We start from the raw sequence: 22,362 nt of genomic DNA, 5'->3' as shown, positions 1-22,362 counted from the left end.
TTTAATGCCTTCACGCTCTCCAGCGCAGAATCATTTGCTTTCTGTTTTGTAAATGCATTAATACCGTCTGACAGTCAGTGTTAAAACAGCATTAAAACACAGCATCGGCTGCTTTATCCTCCAAAGCACGTAGCGGAGCAGAATTTGTTTTTCTTTGCGAGTCACTGACCGCAGAAATGTGGACCTGCCCTCTAAAATACCTGCTCGAGCTGGAAACGCTCCTGATCTGATTAGCGGCTGCGGTTTAGGGCCTCGGCCAGCAGGGGGCTCAGCGAGGTTGATCATGATAGAATAATAGTAAATTTGATCAATCAGCAGTCTGCAGTATTCCTGCCTTCACTCATACATCCCAGTTTGGTACGCTTGGGTACCAGAGTAAGCAGTTTGAGGTCCTGTACACTACACAAAAAGATGGTTCTTCAAGGGTTCTTTAGTAAAGACAATGGTTCTGTATAGGACTATGAACACTCAAAGAGCCATGTGCATGCTTAAGTGGTTCTCTGCATGGTGAAATGGTTCTTCAGATTCATGTAGAATGTGTTGTTTATGGTTCTATACAGAACCTTTTTGAAAAGCACGAAAAAGGGCTCTTCTATCGTTATAAGCTTGACATTGCTACAGTTGCAGAACCCTTTTTGGTGCTGTATAGAATCATATACAACACATTTTCTGTCAATCTGAAGAAACATTTCACCACACAAAGAACCATTGAAGCATGAAAATAGTCCATACAGTTTATGGATCTATATAGAATCATTGTCTTTCCTAAAGAACCCTTGAAGAACCATCTTTTGTAAGAGTGTGATGCACTGTAGGGATGCATGATGATATCAGAATCATATTGGTATTGGCTGGGGTGACCATATGTCCTCTTTGTCCAGGACATAGGTCATGTCCTCTTTTTGGGACCTAAAAAATGTGTTTGTCCGAGATTTCTAAATCGCTTAAATTGCCCGAGATTTGACTTTGCTCTTATGTTGACGTTTGCTTTCTACAGTCTGCCCTGTGATGCACTCAGTGTCCTCAGTGTCCTCTTATTTGATGTGGTCACCCTAGCATTGCAGATATTTGCTTTAAGAAAATTATCATCATTGGACAGATGTTCAGATTTGACTGATATTTCAAACGGGTACTTATTAAAGTCTAGAAGAGCGAGAGTGTTTGACACTGGGTTACTTCCAGGGTGTGAAATATAGGGGGTTCTGGAGGGTCTGGGACCCCCTAATTAACCTCTTGGACCCTCTGAATGTGTCAAAATCAAAACTCTGGGGGTCCCTGAAAGTAAAGTTATTATGACGTTATGTCTGTTTGGGTAAAATAGACACTCAAATCCAGATTCAGTGAAGCTGATTGTTTATCTGCTTCCCCCCACAATCAGCTTCTGTCTCTGGTGTTCTTAACTAACTAGAGCTGCAGCACTGCTCTGCCTCAGGGTGGCGCTGTAGCAGACCGGTTCACCCAGTTGGTCCTTCATAGCCTAGAAACTGTAACTCTGCCCGGATTCCTCTGAAAAACTTTACAATGAGCTGCAGCAGATCTGTAAATCTGAAAACTCGCCCAGTTTCCCAAGAGTTTGGAGTGAAGAGTGACTGTTCCTCATTTCTCACACTGAAGACAGAAGAGGAGACGAGGAAGATCTCAGTTACTGTGAGGAAGAGCGCAGAACCGCACTAGAACAGAGACTTTACAGAAGAAGAGACGAGGAAGATCTCAGTTACTGTGAGGAAGAGCGCAGAACCGCACTAGAACAGAGACTTTACAGAAGAAGAGACGAGGAAGATCTCAGTTACTGTGAGGAAGAGCGCAGAACCGCACTAGAACAGAGACTTTACAGAAAAAGAGACGAGGAAGATCTCAGTTACTGTGAGGAAGAGCGCAGAACTGCACTAGAACAGAGACTCTACAGAAGAGGAGACGAGGAAGATCTCAGTTACTGTGAGGAAGAGCGCAGAACCGCACTAGAACAGAGACTCTACAGAAGAGGAGACGAGGAAGATCTCAGTTACTGTGAGGAAGAGCGCAGAACCGCACTAGAACAGAGACTCTACAGAAGAGGAGACGAGGAAGATCTCAGTTACTGTGAGGAAGAGCGCAGAACCGCACTAGAACAGAGACTCTACAGAAGAGGAGACGAGGAAGATCTCAGTTAGTGTGAGGAAGAGCGCAGAACCGCACTAGAACAGAGACTCTACAGAAGAGGAGACGAGGAAGATCTCAGTTAATGTGAGGAAGAGCGCAGAACCGCACTAGAACAGAGACTTTACAGAAGAGGAGACGAGGAAGATCTCAGTTACTGTGAGGAAGAGCGCAGAACCGCACTAGAACAGAGACTCTACAGAAGAACAGCTGATAAACAAACATTTACTGACATTGAAGCATCAGCGCCGCTATGGAGAGAGAGATAGCAGACAGACAACACGGGACCCCCGAATACCAGGGGGGATTTCACACACTAGTTACTCCACTAAATGATCTGCACTTTATTCATTTTACTGCATTTGTAACCCAACAGAAGAAAATGTTAGATTTCTCAGTAATGATAATCCAGATTTGGTCCAAATTTCTATGTTCTATAAATGGTTATGTATCAGCATTGGCAGATATGTGTATAAAAATATCGAATATCATCATCGGCCCATAGTTCCCATATCGGTGCATCAGATGTTCACCATTCCGGACTGCAGAACGTTATTTGTGATAGGTGGGGCCAGGCATTAGTGGTCACCCTCACCCCACCCCTCACCCCTCAGTGCTAGAGTCCATCTGTTATTGCTGTTGTTATTGTTGTTGTCTCCTTTAGTTTTATTGTTATTGTTACTGTAACCGCTGTCAGAATTTAATAGTACAAAAAAGAGTTGTTATCTTACCGAGCTGCTGGAGTTTAAAGTGTTTCTGGCCTCGGATGTGTGCCTGCTCGTGTCCAGTGAATTCTGACCTGCGCTGAGAGCCGCAGCAGCGTCCGCTGAGCGCATTCAGCCTTTTAATAATGAATGAGCCTCTGTCTTCCTCCTCTCGCCATGAGCATGCTAAATGCTAATGTTCCCCCACAAGAAAGAACTTTATCTCAGCATTTTGTTTTCTGATAACAAGGCTTACCGTACGAAATGAAGCTTTCCGCCCTGACAATAACTTTAAACATAAAACCACTACGGTGTTATTAAACACAGACATATGCTTTCATACAAAACACTAAAAATAATTTCTGAGATGATGGAGAATAACAAGAAAAGTGCATTCAGTACACGAAGCAAAATGTGCTCTTTGATTCATATCAGAAATAATCCCTTGTTCAGATATCTGCTTCTCAGAACCACAAAAATGACCGCTTTTGTGTCCCACAACAATAAAACTGCTCTGCTGTCCCAAACAGAGAGATGCCCTGGCTGTACGGTTCTTCTGTATGTGCCTTAACCCTGTGTCCAGTCCTGACCCACACAGGGTGGAAACAAAGGCGTCTGTTCAGATGTGTGAGCGTGGAATTCTTGCGGTGTTTTCACAGTCGTGTTATTTCAGTGAAATCAAAGCTGAGTGGAGCGCAGAGTGGAAAGAGGGAGATATACACAGAAACTGCAGCATATGCAGTCAGCATACATTACATATGGCCTTCCGTCATGATCATACAGAGGCCTTCAGAGAAGGCCTTATGGTTTCTGTTAGGGCTGGGCGATTAATCGAAAAACGACATTCAGAACCTCTAACTGATGTAATCTGGCCCCTGTTTAGATTTTTTTAAATTCTGTTAATTCTTTTCCCACTCTGTGTGTTCATGTACTGTCCCCTTAAAGCACTTTCTACCGCGTGTGTAGTCATGTGACTCTGCTACGTCCAGTCTGTCACATGGAAGTTAAGGCTGCGTTCGCACAGCAGGTAAAAGTGGCCCAAATCTGATTGTTTTGTTTGTCTGTTCAGATTATCTTTTAAATGTGATCTGTATGCGACATCAGTCTGAACAGATCAGCTCCTAAACTGACCCACATGTGCAAAAGATCAGAGCGTCACGCTGCTTCACGGGTCATCCAGAGATAAACAATCACGACTGCCAACGAACGCCAGTCGCTCCCGGAGGATCAGCTTCATCTTCACCAGCATCACAGGAGCCATCATGAAGCTTCACTGACTGACAGCTGGGCTCAGCACCCAGAATGTGTTCGAGCCGTAAAAAGGGCGCGGTCAGTTCTTTGGGTCGCGTCCTCGGATTCTTTAAACTTTGCTTTCAGACTTTTAACTGTTCTTTGACGCTGCAGCCTCGTTCTCCTGCGGCCGCGTTCGGACATTTCTTTAGAAATCTCTTCAAACACGGAGGGTTTTGGATGAGTCTCTTCTAATTTTTGTACAGAAACATCAGCCTAAATGTTTATGAGTCTCAGCAGCGCGAAATTATGAAGATTGTCGAGTTGGATTGACGTAAAAGCCATGTGAATTCCGATCTGGCTGTTGAGATGCTTTCCATTAAGATACGCAGCACATATTTACAGTACAAAGCTTGTCAGTGAACTATGAGGGCAAAAAAACAAACAAAAAAAACAAAAACAAAATTATCATTCCTTAATCGTAATCGAGGTAAAATATTCATTTAATCGTGATATAGATTTGAGGTCAAATTGCCCAGCACTAGTTCCTGTACATGTCTGTAATTTTTAGATCATTTCTATTTTATGAGCTGTGTCCCAATTCAGGTGCTGCATCCTTCGGAGGCTGCATCTGAAGGCTGATTGCGTCACAGCCAATCAGCCTGAGGTTCACTGCGTGCCGGGGAAGATTCAAGAACGTGGCGGCGTCAGCAGAGGAGCGAACGGTGGCACTTTGGGTTTAAACTGAGTTGAATAGCAAACGATACAAGTATTAAAAAAGCCAATGTGGTCTGAAGCACAACTTATGCTAACGTTTCGTTTTGTTTTGGGGAGCAAAGAGCCGACAGAGAGACGCATCTCCAGCTCTAATAAATGAAGTTTCTGGTTCCATCATTAAAGAAATGTAAAAGAACTTGACAGGTGCGGCGTTTCGTAATGCAGCCATAAGGGCAGGAACAGTGGTGCTGTGACACAAACAGGAAATCCGCCGTAGAGCAGACTGTCTCATTTCAGTTCAGCCTTTGCGGGTCTACACAGCCTCGGAAGACTGTGTCCCCGCAGCCCCTGAATTGGGACACAGTGGTAGCATCATCATGCTTGTTGTTGTTAAGCTCTGCAGGTACTGCAGTAAGGCTCTTAACCAGTCCTGTCCTGCAGAGATGCTTGTATAACATCTGACTAAAATGCATCACTTCCTGAGGAGGTTTAAATCTGTTTTTAATGTGTTTTGGTGTTTTTAATCTGCATTTATATGTGGATAATCTCTATCTGGATGTAATCCTGATAATGCGTGAAATGTCCAGGTGTCAGGGCATTTTGGACTTCACTCACTGCAAGACTGGCCGCACACTGGCGTTTGGCTCACCACTTGGTGCCACGTCATCAGCACATGCGAACCGTAGATCAGGGTTCTATGTCTCAGAGTTCTTTATTATCAGGACCCTTTGTTCCCGGGATTTTATGTTCCCAGGGTACTTGAGTCCCAGTGTCTTACGTTCCCAGTGTCCCATGTTCCTAGAGCCCTATGTTCCCAGAATTCTATGTTCCCTGAGCGTTCTTAGAGTCTAATATTCTTAGGGCAGTATATTCCCAGGGTTCTATATTCCCTGTGGTCTTTATTCTCAGGGTCCTATGTTCCTGGTGTCCCATGTTCCCAGGGTATGTTTACAGGGTCCTTTGTTCCCAGGGCCCTACGTTCCAAGCATCTCATATTCCCAGGGCAGTATATTCTCAGGGATCTATATTCCCAGGGCCCTAAATTCTCAGGGTTCAATGTTCCCAGTGTCCCATGTTACTAGAGCCCCATGTTCCCATGTTCCTCTGTTCCCTGGGGAGTCTAATATTTCAAGGGCCCTATATTCCCAGAGTCCCATTTTCCCAGGATTCTATGTTCCCAGGGTCCTATATTCCAAGGACCTTATATTCTCAGGAGCCTATATTCCAAGGGCCCTATGTTCCTAGTCTGCTATTGTCCCATGATTCTATGTTCCAAGGGTCCTATATTCCCGGGGCCCTATATTCTGAGGGACCTATATTCCCAGTGCCCCGTGTTCCAAAGGTCCCGTATTCCCGAGGCCCTATACTCTCAGGGTCCCAGAGCCCCATATTCTGATGGCCCTCTGTTCCAAGGGTCCCATAATCCCAGGGTCCTGTATTCACAGGGCCCTATATAGCCAGGGTATTAGATTCCCAGGACCCTGTGCTCCCAGCATCCTATATTCTAAGGGTCCTATGTTCCCAGTGTCCTCTGGGAACTCCAAACTCAATCCAGACAAAGGAATTTTTCACACTCTTTATGTAGTTTATTATGTTTATGTAATTAGCTCACTCAGGCCAGCCTGGCTGAGGGAAAAGGGCGTTCCTGTTGATAAATCCGCTCCTCGTCGTTCCGTGTATGACCTCTGATGATCCCATGATGTTAGCCAGCACCCTGGGAACCCTTTTACAGGTTAATGTCTCATATTGAGGAATGATGTATCACACAGAGCTGAACACAGAGTCCTGGGAACACATGTACACTTCTCCTTTAAACACGCCATAGCTGCGCACTGCGAGTGTCGTAATCATAACGTAAAGCTGTAAAGCTCACAAGCTTGGTACACACACACACACACACACACACACACACACACTGCAGCTCTGAGGGCAGGGTTATATACACACCAGCAGAAGAAGAGACAGCACTCTCTGAAACATCTTACAGACACTTCTGCACGCGCTCTGTTTAAGTGTTCCCAAAGGCACTAAAGCAGCAGCTCATACAGTAATTACTGCTCACCACAAACAGCAGTAATGACCTTTCACCACCCTGTGACATCAGAAGCCACATGATTTCAGCCCCCCTCCCACACACACACGCCACGCCGAGACACACACACTAATTTATATCCGCACTCTCTGAAATGAGGCCGGGAACAGCAGCTATAAAGCATTCAGGATGGGCACTGCTGGAGAACTGAGATACACCTTCAGCTAAACATCTGGACACGGGCGAGTCCACAGTCAAATTCAAAGATAAAGCAGACTGCAGGTTTCTCTAATGCAGCATTAAATGAAATAGTGAAACAGCTTTTTCAGTTAAAGGGCCATATCAGAGAAAATGAAATTTCCTTCACTTTTCAAATAAAAGAATTTCATGTAGTGCATTTTTTTTCAAGTTTTAAAGGGGAGTTCTAATATTATTTTAAATTATTTTCATTGTAGAGAAACCTAGACTCAGATGTCTTTACAGTGGTGGTGATAGGAACCAGGGGTCGCCATGACTACAACACAGATAGACATTTTATTTACTCTCCAGAACCACCAGTGAACCTACACGAGTCTTCTGAGTTTATATGGAATGTTGATGAAATCTGAAATAATAAGTTTTCTTTGGGGACTATTTTGCCTCACAGCGCCCTGCATGTATCCCTCCACTGTGAATGGATTAAATTTAATGAATTAAAATGTATTTTAAGTCAAACCTGATCACAAAACTATCCTAAAACAGTGTCTCAGTCATCAGGCAGTGAATTCATAACCATTTCATGTAGGAACTTTCTGTGAGGGAGCTTTTAGAGGTGGACGTCTGGTTCCTATCACCACCACTGTGAACAGTTCTGACTCGGTAAGTTTATCTAGAACAGAGTATTTCACACCAAACCACTCTGAACCACCCTGAATGACTGTTTATGAGAGTTGAATGTTTACATCTTGAACATTTAATTATGTAGAATATTTTAAAAACTGGTGGAGTTGCCCTTTAAGATACCATTCACCCCCAGTCCATACAGTCCATATATACTAAAATAATAAACTAAGCTGCAAAAAAACAGCCTGTTTTGAATTTATGTCACAAGAGTCAACTCATTTACATACATATCACAGCTTAGCCCCGCCCATTCATACTGAAGTTATAAGGAGTGTTTCAGCTCTGAGTGCTTTTTGAATGAAGCTCAACATGTGTCAGCCAATCAGAACAGAGCTCATTTGGTCTTAAAGGCGCAGTAGCAAAAACACCCTGTGTAATTCGAAGGGATAAAGAAAGGCTGAAAATGGTCATGTTAAATTTAATTTATGACTTTTTTGGTACATAAAACATCATTAATGTTATAAGTTGACCTCGGGTAAAAAATATAACAAAAAGAAAACTGAATATAGACAGACTACAAGAGAAGTGAGTGAATATATGAAGGAATGAGGGAATGAGGGCTTCTATGAACAATTAGCAGAAGCAGAAACACAATCTCGCTTAATGTGGAGTCTCCAAGGGCAGCACAGAGAATTGAGAGGGCAGATAAGAGTCATTTGTCTCCTAATTTCAGATTTAAAAAGTGTAGTGAAGCAGCAGATAAAACGTTTCAGAAGCGTCCTGCAGTTTTCTGCACTGGTGCACCAGAAACTCTTTGGAGTTTCCAGCTGAATGAAGCAGCCGAAGTCTGTTTGGGTGGGTGTAAATCGCTCCTTTGAAATGAAAAGGTTCAGAGTTATTTACCTCCTGAACCACATTAGCTAGCGTAAACCGCTCTTTAAAATAAAAGTGGGGTTAGCTACCTCCATAACCCATAGATATACATCCCTGGATGCCGCGTTGTCTGCTGTTCTCTATCTGAGGTGATACGTCTGCGCGTCCGCCATGTTGGAGAGGTCAAGATCTGCTTGTGAACAGATTCACTTGTACTGAGAGACGAAGAGTCTCAGGATTAAATCAGCCACAACTTCCTTATTACTCAACCGATTTTCACCAAATCTGTTTAGTTATAATCCTCAGACACAGATTAATCCAGGCTGCACGGATCTGCTCTCGGTAGCTTTTATTACTGTGATAACTGATCGTGATAATTAGCCGTCCGGACCAGCAGGACAGTATTCAGTCTGCACCTGACGTTAAAAACCGAGTTTAGCATGAGAAACACAATCAGACACATCAGCAAATCCATCAATGAGTGAATCACTTCTAATCTTAATACACATAAAAATAAAATAAACCCCCAAAACACAAGAAGGACGAAGCTGAAATTGGCTTCCTATTCGCAGCTTCTTTTTCGGGTTTCCTGTTCCATCTTAAATGGTGCAACAGTTACTTTCTGGTGCCTGAAGCTGCACCATTTAAGGTGTTCACAAGCGGATCTTGACCTCTCCAACATGGTGGACGTATCGCCTCAGATAGAGAACAGCAGGCAACGCAGCATCTATGTATGTATATCTATATCCTAACCACACTAGCTAGCATAAACTGTTCTTTCAAAATAAAAGTGAGGGTTAGCTACCTCCCTAACCACATCAGCTAGAATGAACTGCTCTTTCAAAATAAAAGTTAGGGATAGCTGCCTGTCTAACTCCATTAGCTGGCGTAACCTGCTCCTTCAAAATAAAAGTTGGGGTTAGTGGCCTCTCTAACCACATTAGCTAATGTGAACTGCTCTCTCAACATAAAAGTCAGGGTTAGCTACTTCTCCAACTACAATACCTAGTTAGCTAGCTAAGACACACAAAGTGATTTTAAGTTATCCTACACTCTTAAAAGAGATGGTTCTTAAAGGGTTCTCTTTAGAACCATGAGTGTGAAATGCTGAATAGTAATTGGATTCATATTTTTTGAGAGTTTTTTTAAAATGTGACACTACCTCATCTGATCTAACTTATCAGATGTCAGCAACAAAAATATTGTGACACATTGTTATCATAAAAACTTCCTGAAAGTATCACAATATTCCATTTTGCCATGTCGCCCACCTTGACTTTAGACTGTTTATGTTCATTCCTGGCTTCACATAGTGCTGAATAAAAGTGTAAATAATGTGAAGTTGAGCCACTGAGAGCGAACTGCGCATAAAGGCCTTCACTTTCAGCAAAATGAAGACTGAAACAATGCATCAGAGGTTCTGACTTGAGGCCCAACTGCAGAAAACAAAGAGGGTCTGTGATGGTAACTGTATCCCGGCAGCTCTCTGCCTGCGTGAGCGTGGTTAGTGAAGGCAGCGCAGGCCGATAAGCCTGAGTGTGCCAGTGCAGGACGGTCATTAGTGGTGAATCTCTCGCTCTGCTGTGCTCTGTCATTAGAGCTGGGCTGCTGTGGTAGTCTAGACTTTATAGGAACACACCCAAACTGCTTTAAACTGCAGGCTGAGCTCTGTTTGATTTTTACTTCATCTTTGAAAAGTTCCTTGAGGTATATAATGCTAAGAAATCATAGAAAATCAGATTAGCTTCATCAGTGTCAGGGTGCAGGGTTTTAAAGACTACAAAAGCTTCAGCATCTACATAAGCCACAAATTAGTGATGATTAATTGATGCACAATGACTTTTGATGTGTGGTGCAGTGAAGTTTGTGAGATGCACTTCTTTCGTCCCTGTAATGATAAAATTGACCTTTTTACCTAAAGACATACATGTTGTTTGTTTATGAAGCACTTTGACCGAATATTCTGTATTTTTCAGCCTAATTTCTATCTGATGCAGCATATGGTTGACTCGAAATGCACTTACAATAGAAGCCAATGGGTAGGTTCTTAAAGCAATTTTCTCCGTAATTAAGTGGTTGGTCAGAGTTGTTCACAGTGGTGGTGACAGGAACCAGACGTCCACCTCTAAAAGCTCCCTCACAGAAAGTTCCTACATGAAATGGTTATGAATTCACTGCCTGATGACTGAGACACTGTTTAATGATAGTTTAGAGAACTAAAACTCCATTCATGGTGGAGGGATACATGCAGGGTATTGTGAGGATAAATAGTCCCCAAAGAAAACTTATTATTCCAGATTTTCCACTATTTTCCATCATCAACATTCCATATAAACTCAGAAGACTCGTGTAGGTTCACTGGTGGTTTTGGACAGCATGTTAAATCCTCCCTGGTATTCGGGGGTCCCATGTTGTCTGTCTGCTAACTCTCTCTCCATAGCGGCGCTGATGCTTCAATGTCAGTAAATGTTTGTTTGATCAGCTGTTCTTCTGTAAAGTCTCTGTTCTAGTGCGGTTCTGCGCTCTTCCTCACATTAACTGAGATCTTCCTCGTCTCCTCTTCTGTAGAGTCTCTGTTCTAGTGCGGTTCTGCGCTCTTCCTCACATTAACTGAGATCTTCCTCGTCTCCTCTTCTGTAAAGTCTCTGTTCTAGTGCAGTTCTGCGCTCTTCCTCACAGTAACTGAGATCTTCCTCGTCTCCTCTTCTGTCTTCAGTGTGAGAAATGAGGAACAGTCACTCTTCACTCCAAACTCTTGGGAAACTGGGTGAGTTTTCAGATTTACAGATCTGCTGCAGCTCATTGTAAAGTGTTTCAGAGGAATCCAGGCAGAGTTACAGTTTCTAGGCTATGAAGGACCGACTGGGTGAACCAGTCTGCTACAGCGCCACCCTGAGGCAGAGCAGTGCTGCAGCTCTAGTTAGTTAAGAACACCAAAGACAGAAGCTGATTGTGGGGGAAGCAGATAAACAATCAGCTCCACTGAATCTGGATTTGAGCGTCTGTTTTTCCCAAACAGACAGCAGAACGTCATGATTAGTTTATTTTCAGGGACCCCAAGAATTTTAATTTTGAGACATTCAGAGGGTCCAAGAGGTTAGTTAGGGGGCCTGAGCCTCCCAAGGACCCACTATATTTCGCACATTTGTTTTGGATAGTAAATAAAATGTCTATATTTGTGTTGTAGTCATGGCAACCCCTGGTTCCTATCACCATCACTGTAAAGACATCTGAACCATTTCACACCAAACCACTCTGAATCACTCTGTTTACATCTCACTCACTCAATTATGCAGGATTTTTGGAAAATCAGTGGAGTTTCGCTTCAAGCAACTGCCCATTGACTTCTGCTATACTTCTGGGTCGAGTCAACTGTTTTTCTCGTCTTTTTAAGTTCAGGGAAACGTGTCAAAGGTATTGTTTGTAGTAATCGACTGTTCGCTACAGATGCAGCAGATAGACGTCAGGTGGTGAAACGCTGAAGTATTCCTTTAAATCGGCCCAGTTAAAGCAGAATGTGTGAAAAGGTGAGACTTACCGCACCACTGAGAGAAGAGTTACGAACTCCCCCAGGTCTTCATCCTCTCCGTCTTTAAAGATCAGCGCTGCTCAGAGCCCGAGAGTCTGTGAGGCACACACGCCGCTGCTGCAGACTAAAATGACCTTAAGATTTGCTTTAGAGTGAAGCCCACATCTCTGCGCCGGGCAGGCAGCTCCAGCTGGGCTCCAGGCCAGACAGACATGAAAACTATTCTATTTCTGTCTGCAGTATGAGAGACGAGGCTGAAACTTCTTTCTTTCTTTTTTTCAGGCTTTGTGGTCAAGCATGTAATTGCAGAGTGACCAGTTATGGTGGAGTGTAATTGTAGACTTCATCAGATCCGGCCAAACTGCTGATGCTTAAAGGTGGTGGACTTTTAAAGTCCCACAAAAACAACTCGAGCTGCATAAATAAATGGGGGGCTGGAATCCAGATGTGCGGAATGGGAGTCGGAGAGGCAGACGGAGCCGGAGAAAGCACTGGAGAGAGCCAGACGGCAGAGCTGCCGCAGCAGCAGAATGAAATCATATTTCTTACTCGGCCACAGCGTGTTTACTTTCTCCTGAACGCGGGAGAGAGGGGAGCTGGGGAGTCAGAGGATGTTGTCTGGGAGAAAAAAATAGTTATTTCTGGACTTTTACCATCAAATTTCCAAAAGGTGTCTCGTTTCGCTTGAGCGCCGGAGCGCCGATTCCCTGGAAACGCAGAGAAACGCCCAGAAAATCCAGCAGCAGACAAACTGAGGCCACAATAACAGAAACGTCAACACGTACAATAAACACTGACAGTTAAATACATGCTGTAAAGAAGGGGCCACTTAGGGTTCTTTGAGCGAAGCCATAGAAGAACCTCTTTTAGTTCCCTACAGAGCCATGTTTGAATGAGAGATTTAAGGGTGAAGAACCTTTAAAAAATTAAGGAACCTTCACAGAACATAAATATATACTTTTGGGTTGTTCCACGAATAGCACCCTATGTGGAGGCTCTTTAAACATTAGTAAAGGTTCTTCACACTTGCAAAGAGGCTCTGTAAAGAACCATCCACTGAAGCAAAAGTGGTTCCTCTATAGCGTCATGTAAAGAACCCTGCATTCCACAAAAGGTTCTTTGAGTGATGTAATGGAAGAACCATTTTGGTTCCTTAAAGAACCAATAATGCCAGTTTAGGGGAACTTCCTTACATTGGTGTGGTGGTTCTTTCAACTTTACAAATGTTCTTTACACTCACAAAACTGGTTCTCTGAAGAACCATCCACTAAGCTCATAACACCATGTAAAAGAACTCTTTTTGGCACCTTTAAGAGTGCACTCCGCAAAGGGTTCTACAAAGGGTTCTAAGAGTGATTCCATACACAATCTCTTCTGGTTCTCTAAAGAACCATGTTTGGATAAGATATTTGAGTATGAAGAAACTTTAAAAATGGGTAAAGAACCTTCCCATAATGTAATACCAATTTCACTAGAAACATTTTCATGATGAGCTTTAAGTTCTTTAAGCTCTAAAAAGGTTCTTCACACTCATAAAAAGAAACATCCATGAAAACAGAAGCAGTTCTTCTATTGCATCATGTAAAGAACCCCTTTGGCACTTTTATTTTTAAGAGTGCATTTCACTGGGGGTTCCTTGAGATTAACATAACTAACAAACCAGGGGTTCTTCCTAAAACCTTTACACTGCGTGGAGGTTCTCTAAACATGACAAATGTTCTTCACACTGGATTTGAGCTCAGTAATGGGGTTTTTCAGTCTGATTTCTTCGATCAGATTAAGGTCTATAAATCTGATTAGTAAGTCTGATTAAGAGGCTGGATTTAAGATCAGTAATGGGGTTTTTCAGTCTGATTTCTTCGATCAGATGAAGGTCTATAAATCCGATTAGTAAGTCTGATGAAGAGGCTGGATTTGAGCTCAGTAATGGGGTTTTTCAGTCTGATTTCTTCGATCAGATTAAGGTCTATAAATCTGATTAGTAAGTCTGATTAAGAGGCTGGATTTGAGCTCAGTAATGGGGTTTCAGTAATGGGGTTTTTAAACTCTCACTCTGATTTCTTTCATTTCTCTCAGTCTGAGCATGTGTGAAAACAGGGCGCCGTCCCAGAAACAGAACGCAGAACCCGCAAGGCCAACACAGCCCTTTTGGAGCGGCGCTGAAACCGAATACACACTCGACGGAATGAAGGATTTAAATGTTCTTCATCTTCTAGATGATGATGTTCATATTTTCAGATAAAGTGACTCGATGTTTAAAATAAGCTGCTCATGAAGTTTGAGTTTAACGCTACACAATCTGATTTTCTGCAGTTATCAGATTATTAAGCGTAAACACACTGAACCAGTTACTGACACAATCTGATTATCTGCAGTTATCAGATTATTAAGTGTAAACACAACGAACCAGTTACTGACACAATCTGATTTTCTGCAGTTATCAGATTATTAAGTGTAAACACAACAAACCAGTTACTGACACAATCTGATTTTCTGCAGTTATCAGATTATTAAATGTGAACACACTGAACCAGTTACTGACACAATCTGATTTTCTGCAGTTATCAGATTATTAAGCGTAAACACACTGAACCAGTTACTGACACAATCTGATTTTCTGCAGTTATCAGATTATTAAGCGTAAACATACTGAACCAGTTACTGACACAATCTGATTTTCTGCGGTTATCAGATCATTAAGTGTAAACACACTGAACCAGTTACTGACACAATCTGATTTTCTGCAGTTATCAGATTATTAAGTGTAAACACACTGAACCAGTTACTGACACAATCTGATTTTCTGCAGTTATCAGATTATTAAGCGTAAACACACTGAACCAGTTACTGACACAATCTGATTTTCTGCGGTTATCAGATTATTAAGTGTAAACACACTGAACCAGTTACTGACACAATCTGATTTTCTGCCATTATAGAGTTTGTTTGCAAAAATGTTTTTTGGGCAAAAGCAGGTAACTCCAATGGTCATTTCATGTTTCAGAGTTAAAGCCATTTAATGGACAGGATAAACAGCCATTAATGATCAATATTACTCATCTATAAGATCAGAACTCTGAAAATCCTCAGGCTGAGTCTCTATACTGCATGCTGATTGGCTGAACGGATTTATCGGGTTCTGCTGGAGAACAGCGCCGGCGTTTGACTGTTTCTGCTGTAAAACGTGAACTTGACCAATAACGGCTTTAGTGCTTAAACGTGTTTAGGGTTCAGAATGAGTGTGTGTGTGTGTGTGTGTGTGTGTGTGTGTGTGTAAATATATGTTTATAAATGTGTTACTTTGTGGTGGGTTAAGGTTGCCTGTTTTGGGCTTTTTTTTTGCCAAGTCACTTCCTGTGGGCTTCCATAGACCAGTGCTGCGTTCAGCCCCAACAAACAAAGCAAATGTTTATTTAAACGGAAACGTGGGGGCATTGAACACTCTGTTGTGATACGCAAGCGTTGCAACTGTAGCAGCTGAGAAGGCCGGGGGTTTATATACACGTCTCTGCTGATTGGGTAACACCTCTGACACGCCCATCAAATGAGAGAAATCATACCTCAAAGCCCGCTGGATACCATTTCACACCGAGTTGACGAAACTTGTTGTTCAACCTGAAAACTGTAGCAAAATGGTACACAATGTTCTGAGATTGAACGCACTCAAGGTTGAGATCTGGCAACCCTGTACTCAATGCGTCTGACATCAGGCAGTGAATTCATAACCATTTCATGTTATAACGTTCTGTGAGGGAGCTTTTAGAGGTGGACGTCCAGGTGTGGATGTGTTTTAAGATGGGAGAGCTGAAATTTTAAGAAGTATATGCATAACATGAACAGTGACATCATACTAAATGATTTGCCTTTTTTCCATTTGATTTTTGTTTGATAATTTTCATCAAACAGAGAGTATCACGATGTACCATAACATCATGAGAGACGGAAATATACTCACATAACTCACACATCAAACCGCTGAAACACACACTGGTTTCTCTGCTCTCTCCTTCAGGGTGAACTTTATACAAGTGCGTTGAGGGACGTCCAGTCAAATTGTTGATGTGTGGCTCAGTAACCGATTGCGTCACGCTCACAGTCACACACTCGAACACACACCAGCAGGAGGTATAACGGGGCATAAAAATGAACCAAAGCGATGGACATCATTTGTTTTTTTAAGCTTAAAAACGATATTATGCAGCTTTTGGACTCAGAAATGTCCTACAGCTCTGCATACACTCTCCCTCAACCAAGGCTGCCAGCAGGGGGCGAGAGAGTCGATTCAGCTCACTGTATTGAAAATGCATTGTTAATATAAATAGTGTTTATATTAACATTAATAGGTTTTTAAAATATACAAAGAAAACAGGCTCTAAAACAAGAAGATGTGTCTTTACTGCATTCAAATCCAGAATTTTTTATTGTTATTATTTTTAGAAGTTGCACCTAACCAACTCTCAGCACCCCCACTCCCCCATCCCTGTGGACGTCTGGTTCCTATCACCGCCACTGTTAACAGTTCTGACTCGGTACGTTTTTCTAGAACAGAGCGTTTCACACCAAACCACTGTGAATGAACTTGTTGATGTATTAACCGTCTAATTATGCAGAAATTGTGAAATATTTGGTGGAATTCCCCTTTCAGACTCAATGTCTATTTGGTAGCAGTGACAGTTCATCTGACAGCACATCATCCGAGCATGATCTCTCCACCAGGAATTCGGAGAGAGGAGAAATCTGCAGGAATCTAAATAACATTTCCATCGTCTCCACCATGAGCGGTCAGCCTCTGCCTGAATCTGTGAGTATAAGAAAGCGCTCCAGCGCTGCTGTGGTTAATGGGGGGGTGGGGGGTGAGGGGGTCTCTCTCTGCTCAGCTGAAATTACCAAATGACTAACAGCTGTTCACTATTAAAGCTGCTCTCTTCAACTGCAAAGCGAGCACATAGCTGAGAGAGAGAGAAACCAAACCTGAAAAAACAGCCTGCCGGTCCCCGACAATTATACAGAGCGCTTTTCCATCTTCCGAGCAAACTTTCCATATGAATTCCAGTCCGATTCGGTCAGGAGCTGATTTCATCCAGACAGATCGCATGGAGACAGCGGAAAAACCATAAAAACACAGCGGCAGATGAAAACTGCATGAAAACTGCGTGCCTGTGGAATAATGGCATTCATATCACTGAGCCTCAGCATTCAGAGCCGAGCAGAACATACAGCACAAAAACTGATTAAATTCAAGAGGAACATCAGTTTTTCAGATGAAAGATTGGGAAAAGCTCACCAGGTGTTTAAGCTCATCAGAGGCTTGTAGTGAAATGCTTTATTTATTCAGGTACATGTAATTAAAGTGCTCATATAGTGGAAAACGGAATTTTATTCACTTTGAGTTTCCAGGTCAAACAGTCTGTATGTGGAAAATGGATTCTGAGCTGCCAAAACAGAATTGAGTGTTTTTGTGATGTCACAAAAAACAACACATTTGCATATGTCTGTCTACACGGCCTACAGCAGTTTAGCCCCGCCCATTCAGCCTACAGCAGTTTAGCTCCACCCATTCAGCCTACAGCAGTTTAGCCCCACCATTCAGCTACAGCAATTTAGCTCCACCATTCAGTCTACAGCAGTTTAGCTCCACCATTCAGCTACAGCAGTTTAGCCCCACCATTCAGTCTACAGCAGTTTAGCTCCACCATTCAGTCTACAGCAGTTTAGCTCCACCATTCAGCTACAGCAGTTTAGCCCCACCATTCAGCTACAGCAGTTTAGCTCCACCATTCAGTCTACAGCAGTTTAGCTCCACCATTCAGCTACAGCAGTTTAGCTCCACCATTCAGTCTACAGCAGTTTAGCCCCACCATTCAGTCTACAGCAGTTTAGCCCCACCATTCAGTCTACAGCAGTTTAGCTCCACCATTCAGCTACAGCAGTTTAGCTCCACCATTCAGCTACAGCAGTTTAGCCCCACCATTCAGTCTACAGCAGTTTAGCTCCACCATTCAGTCTACAGCAGTTTAGCCCCACCATTCAGCTACAGCAGTTTAGCTCCACCATTCAGCTACAGCAGTTTAGCTCCACCATTCAGTCTACAGCAGTTTAGCCCCACCATTCAGCTACAGCAGTTTAGCTCCACCATTCAGCTACAGCAGTTTAGCTCCACCATTCAGTCTACAGCAGTTTAGCTCCACCATTCAGCTACAGCAGTTTAGCCCCACCATTCAGTCTACAGCAGTTTAGCTCCACCATTCAGCTACAGCAGTTTAGCCCCACCATTCAGTCTACAGCAGTTTAGCTCCACCATTCAGCTACAGCAGTTTAGCCCCACCATTCAGTCTACAGCAGTTTAGCTCCACCATTCAGTCTACAGCAGTTTAGCTCCACCATTCAGTCTACAGCAGTTTAGCTCCACCATTCAGTCTACAGCAGTTTAGCCCCACCATTCAGCTACAGCAGTTTAGCCCCACCATTCAGTCTACAGCAGTTTAGCTCCACCATTCAGTCTACAGCAGTTTAGCTCCACCATTCAGTCTACAGCAATTTAGCCCCGCCCATTCAGCCTATATCAGTTTAGCTCCACCCATTCAGCAGTCTAGCCCACCCATTTAGCCTAAACTACTTTTTGAATGAGACCCAATACAGGACAGCCAATCAGAACAAAGCTCATTTACATATATCAATCTTAAAGGCAGAGAACAGAAAACAGGAACAGCCTGTTTAATTTTACAGGATAACAAGAGGCTAAAAATGAATTCTAACTGTTTTTGGTATTTAAACCTCACGAACGTTATAAGTGGACGTTCTAAGGGGGAAAAGCTCAATGTGAGAACATTGTAGAATACGGGTTCTTCAGGTGAAAAGTAATCCACTCTGTTCTCAGTCACTTGTTTACAGTAGTTTGTAATTCTCTCTATTCTGGGGGTTTAATTTTATTCTGTTGTGTTGGTTCAGCTCCTGTACTGCTTTACTGTTGATCTCATCTCTCACTCTGGAGCTTTAGCGTTTCATTTAACACGAAAAGGATCCAAAAATAGAGGAATAGAGCCGGACAAACCTCGGTTCCACTGCACTGTTGGTTTTCTAGACTCCTTTAATTATGTTTGTGTCATTACTGCTTTAAAACAGCAATACTTCAGCATCTGTACGGGTTCAGATTACTCTGCTCGTCTTAATGCACTCAGGACCTCAGCAGAGTGTGCTTTATACTGGGACCAGGCCTCTCAGGATCTAGAACAGTGAGGATCTGAGTTCGAGAACTGCTCATGTTCGTATATGGACAACATCTGTAAGAATATTCCAAACTGTTTCTGGAAATCTTTACTTGTTTTAAGTGATTCTAATGAACTTATGGTGAAATAATTGTCCGTAATTCTAGAAACAAGCCAAATTATTCCTAAATATATTTGTACATTTCTAAAGCAGTCTCATAATGAGAGATTTTAGATATATTGACTAGAATTAAGATGATTTTACTTGCCAAAATATCATTTGTGCAGTGCAGCCATAGACAGTAAAGACAGTACTAAAAATGTTCCTGGCGTGCTGTTGAGAAAAACAGCGCCCTCTGTTGAGTAATGTTAGTGTAACACCTCAGAGTCCTCAGCGCAGTCTGATCAGCAGCACTTAAAGGGCCCATATCCTACATACCCCCCCTCACTCCCACCCCCCACCTGCCCCAAGGCCCTCTTCTAACAGTTGTGTGTTTATGTACCCAAAACAGCCATAATTCATTTCTTCATGAACACTTTCAGTCCTTTACAGTTAAACAGGCTGTTGTATTCCTGCATCATTAAGACTGGTTTATGTAAATTAGCTCTGTTCTGATTGGCTGTGCCTCACACAAAGCTTATAGCACCTTATAACTTCAGTGTGGACTTAAATTAAACAATCCACTCTAGCATGCACTCTTAAAAAGATGGTTATTCAAGGGTTCTTTAGTACAGACAGAGGTCCTATATAGAACCGTGAACACTCCAAGAGCCATTTGCATGCTTAAAGCGTTCTTTGCATGGTGAAATGGTTCTCCTGGTTAATGGAGAATGTGTTGTATATGGTCTGATGTAGAACCTTTCTGAAAATGATTCTATGTAGCACTGAAAATGCACTTTTTGGTGCTATATAGTGCCATTTCACCCTGCAAAGAACCATTTAAGCATGCAAATCGTTCTTTTGAGTGTTCATGGTTCTGTATAGATCCATTGTCTTTACTAAAGAACCCCTTGAAGAACCATCATTAAATATCGTATCATAAATATAATCCCAACCCCTATTGTGCGCTCTGAAACAGAAATGACTCCTTTGAGAAAGAAGAAATATCAGTAATGATAGTGATCATTAATGATCAGTAAACATGAATTAACCATATATATATATATATATATACTGTTAGAAATGAAGGTTCTCACATTTTTCATCATCAAGGTACAAACAGTGTAAATGTTCCCTCAAAGCTCCAACAGTTGTTTTAAGGTCTGATTGTGAACCTTAAATAAGTGTTTCCAGGTGAAAAGTTCGTATTTGTACCTTTTCATAACCGAATGTTTTAAACAGAACAGTAAAATAAAAGCCTGGAGACGAGACGGGGTGTGTGGAGTTAGTACAGCTTAGAACATATCATTTCAGTGGATTATGGTTCAGTTATGTTCCCTGACTAAAGGTACTGAGATGGACCCTTGAGGGTTCCACCTCAGGGCGTATTTATTAAATACATTTGAAAATGTATGAAAATGGTTAATAAATGTATTTTTGTTTAATGTACTTTAGTGTTTTAACTACATGTTGGAATAAAACAGTTTATTTGTATATATACTGTTTTTATATTATATATATACAGTATATTTGTATATATACTGTATCTCACATATATTAATATACATGCCCATATGGGACGGACCACTGGGATCTCTGGATGATAAAAAATCTCAAATATATAGTAAAAAATGATTTTTTGTTATTAATTGAATGTAAGTTTGGTTTTCAAAATAGTAGCATATATTAATCCATATAGAACACATTCTCCATCAGTCTGAAGAACCGTTTCACCATGCAAAGAACCATTTAATCATTTGTTTTTTGGGTGTTCATGGTTCTATATGGAACCACTCTCTTTACTAAAGAACCTCTTTTTTAAGCGTGTATGAGGAAAGACAACACAGAAATAATGAGTGAAACAAGGGAAAGATGAGCCTAATATACAAATAAATGAAGCCAGGAGCCAATTAAATCTTTGAATAGTAAAAGTCATTAGAAACGTCCCCCTCACTCAGATCAGAGGGGCCCTCTAAGCATAACAGGCTTAGTTTATTGAGTATTATATGAGGGTGTGTCTCGTGAGAGCGGGTGGAGGAGGCTGAACAAACCTCATGTCACCAAAATGATAACTTCACAGGAGAAGGGAAAACATACTTTACTTTTAATGTAAGTCCAATGATCGATCGTTTCTTTTGGTCCATTCATCGTGAAATTTACACACAATGTAAAGGGTCACAGGCATTTTCAAATTATGTCAAAAACTGAAAAACGACAAAAATGGAGAAGGTTTTCTTCCGACAGCAGCAGTTCATTGTCTTTTATTTAACTTGAATGACTTCGGCTGATTAAACACTTTGGATAATTACCTTCTTTCAACAATATTACTTAAAGTACATTAAAAATGGTTTAATTCAATTAACGTCATCGTAACCCCTTAAAGTCACAGACCTGTTAGACTTCAATGCAAACTGGTCGAGCCAGTCTTAGGAGAAGTGTGTAGTAAAACTACGGGCCCTGGACATTTAACCATTCCCTTTACCACAGAACCCTTGGAGAACCATAATTTATGAATGACGGTGGTCGTGTGATTCCAGCTCCTTGTGCGAGTTGGCATGTGAGGAGGAGAAAATCATAGTGGACAGTCTGTTTAAACTAAAGAGACTCAGGAAAGATATTAATGAATTACCTAAAAATAACATTTTTGATCTTTATTGTCCTTTTAGTTGGTGTGTTTACTGTAGTGTACAGGTTTGTAGTGACTCTGTCTGTGTTTTCAGTCTCAGTCATGATTTTAACCCCTTGTTTTAACCAGGTTTATTACACACTAAGACTTATTATTCAGCAACTACAGGGACTTCAGCTCAAACTGGCTGAGCCGTTCTTAGATTATGAAAGTGTGGAAGAAAACTTCGGCCATTCAAGGTCCTGAATTTCTTCATCAGTGATGATAATATGAACACTTATTTTTATCACTGCTGCTTTGTGTTTCTGCGAATAAACAAACACCAGAGCAGGGTAGCGTAGCCTAAATCAATCATATGTAACTAATTAGTACCCAAACACTGAAGGTA

General features: G+C 41.9%; 1 protein-coding gene across 2 annotated transcripts in view; it reads right to left on the bottom strand.

The window, feature by feature from the left end:
• The window catches only part of LOC118806569 (protein inscuteable homolog), a 75,581-nt gene extending 63,062 nt beyond the window's left edge, over positions 1-12,519 (bottom strand). Inside the window, exon 1 of one of the 2 annotated variants that reach the window (XM_036568010.1) lies at positions 12,053-12,519. The gene's annotated coding sequence lies outside the window, so the exon portion shown is untranslated. The remainder of the gene's footprint in view (positions 1-12,052) is intronic. The other variant, XM_036568009.1, reaches the window with a different exon arrangement.
• Between the last annotated feature and the right edge of the window lie 9,843 nt (positions 12,520-22,362).

This window comes from Colossoma macropomum, unplaced genomic scaffold, assembly GCF_904425465.1.
Source record: "Colossoma macropomum unplaced genomic scaffold, Colossoma_macropomum, whole genome shotgun sequence".
In the NCBI taxonomy this organism is placed as follows: domain Eukaryota; kingdom Metazoa; phylum Chordata; class Actinopteri; order Characiformes; family Serrasalmidae; genus Colossoma; species Colossoma macropomum.
The sequence above is the reverse complement of the archived record's forward strand: the minus strand, read 5'-3'. Positions and strand labels throughout refer to the sequence as shown.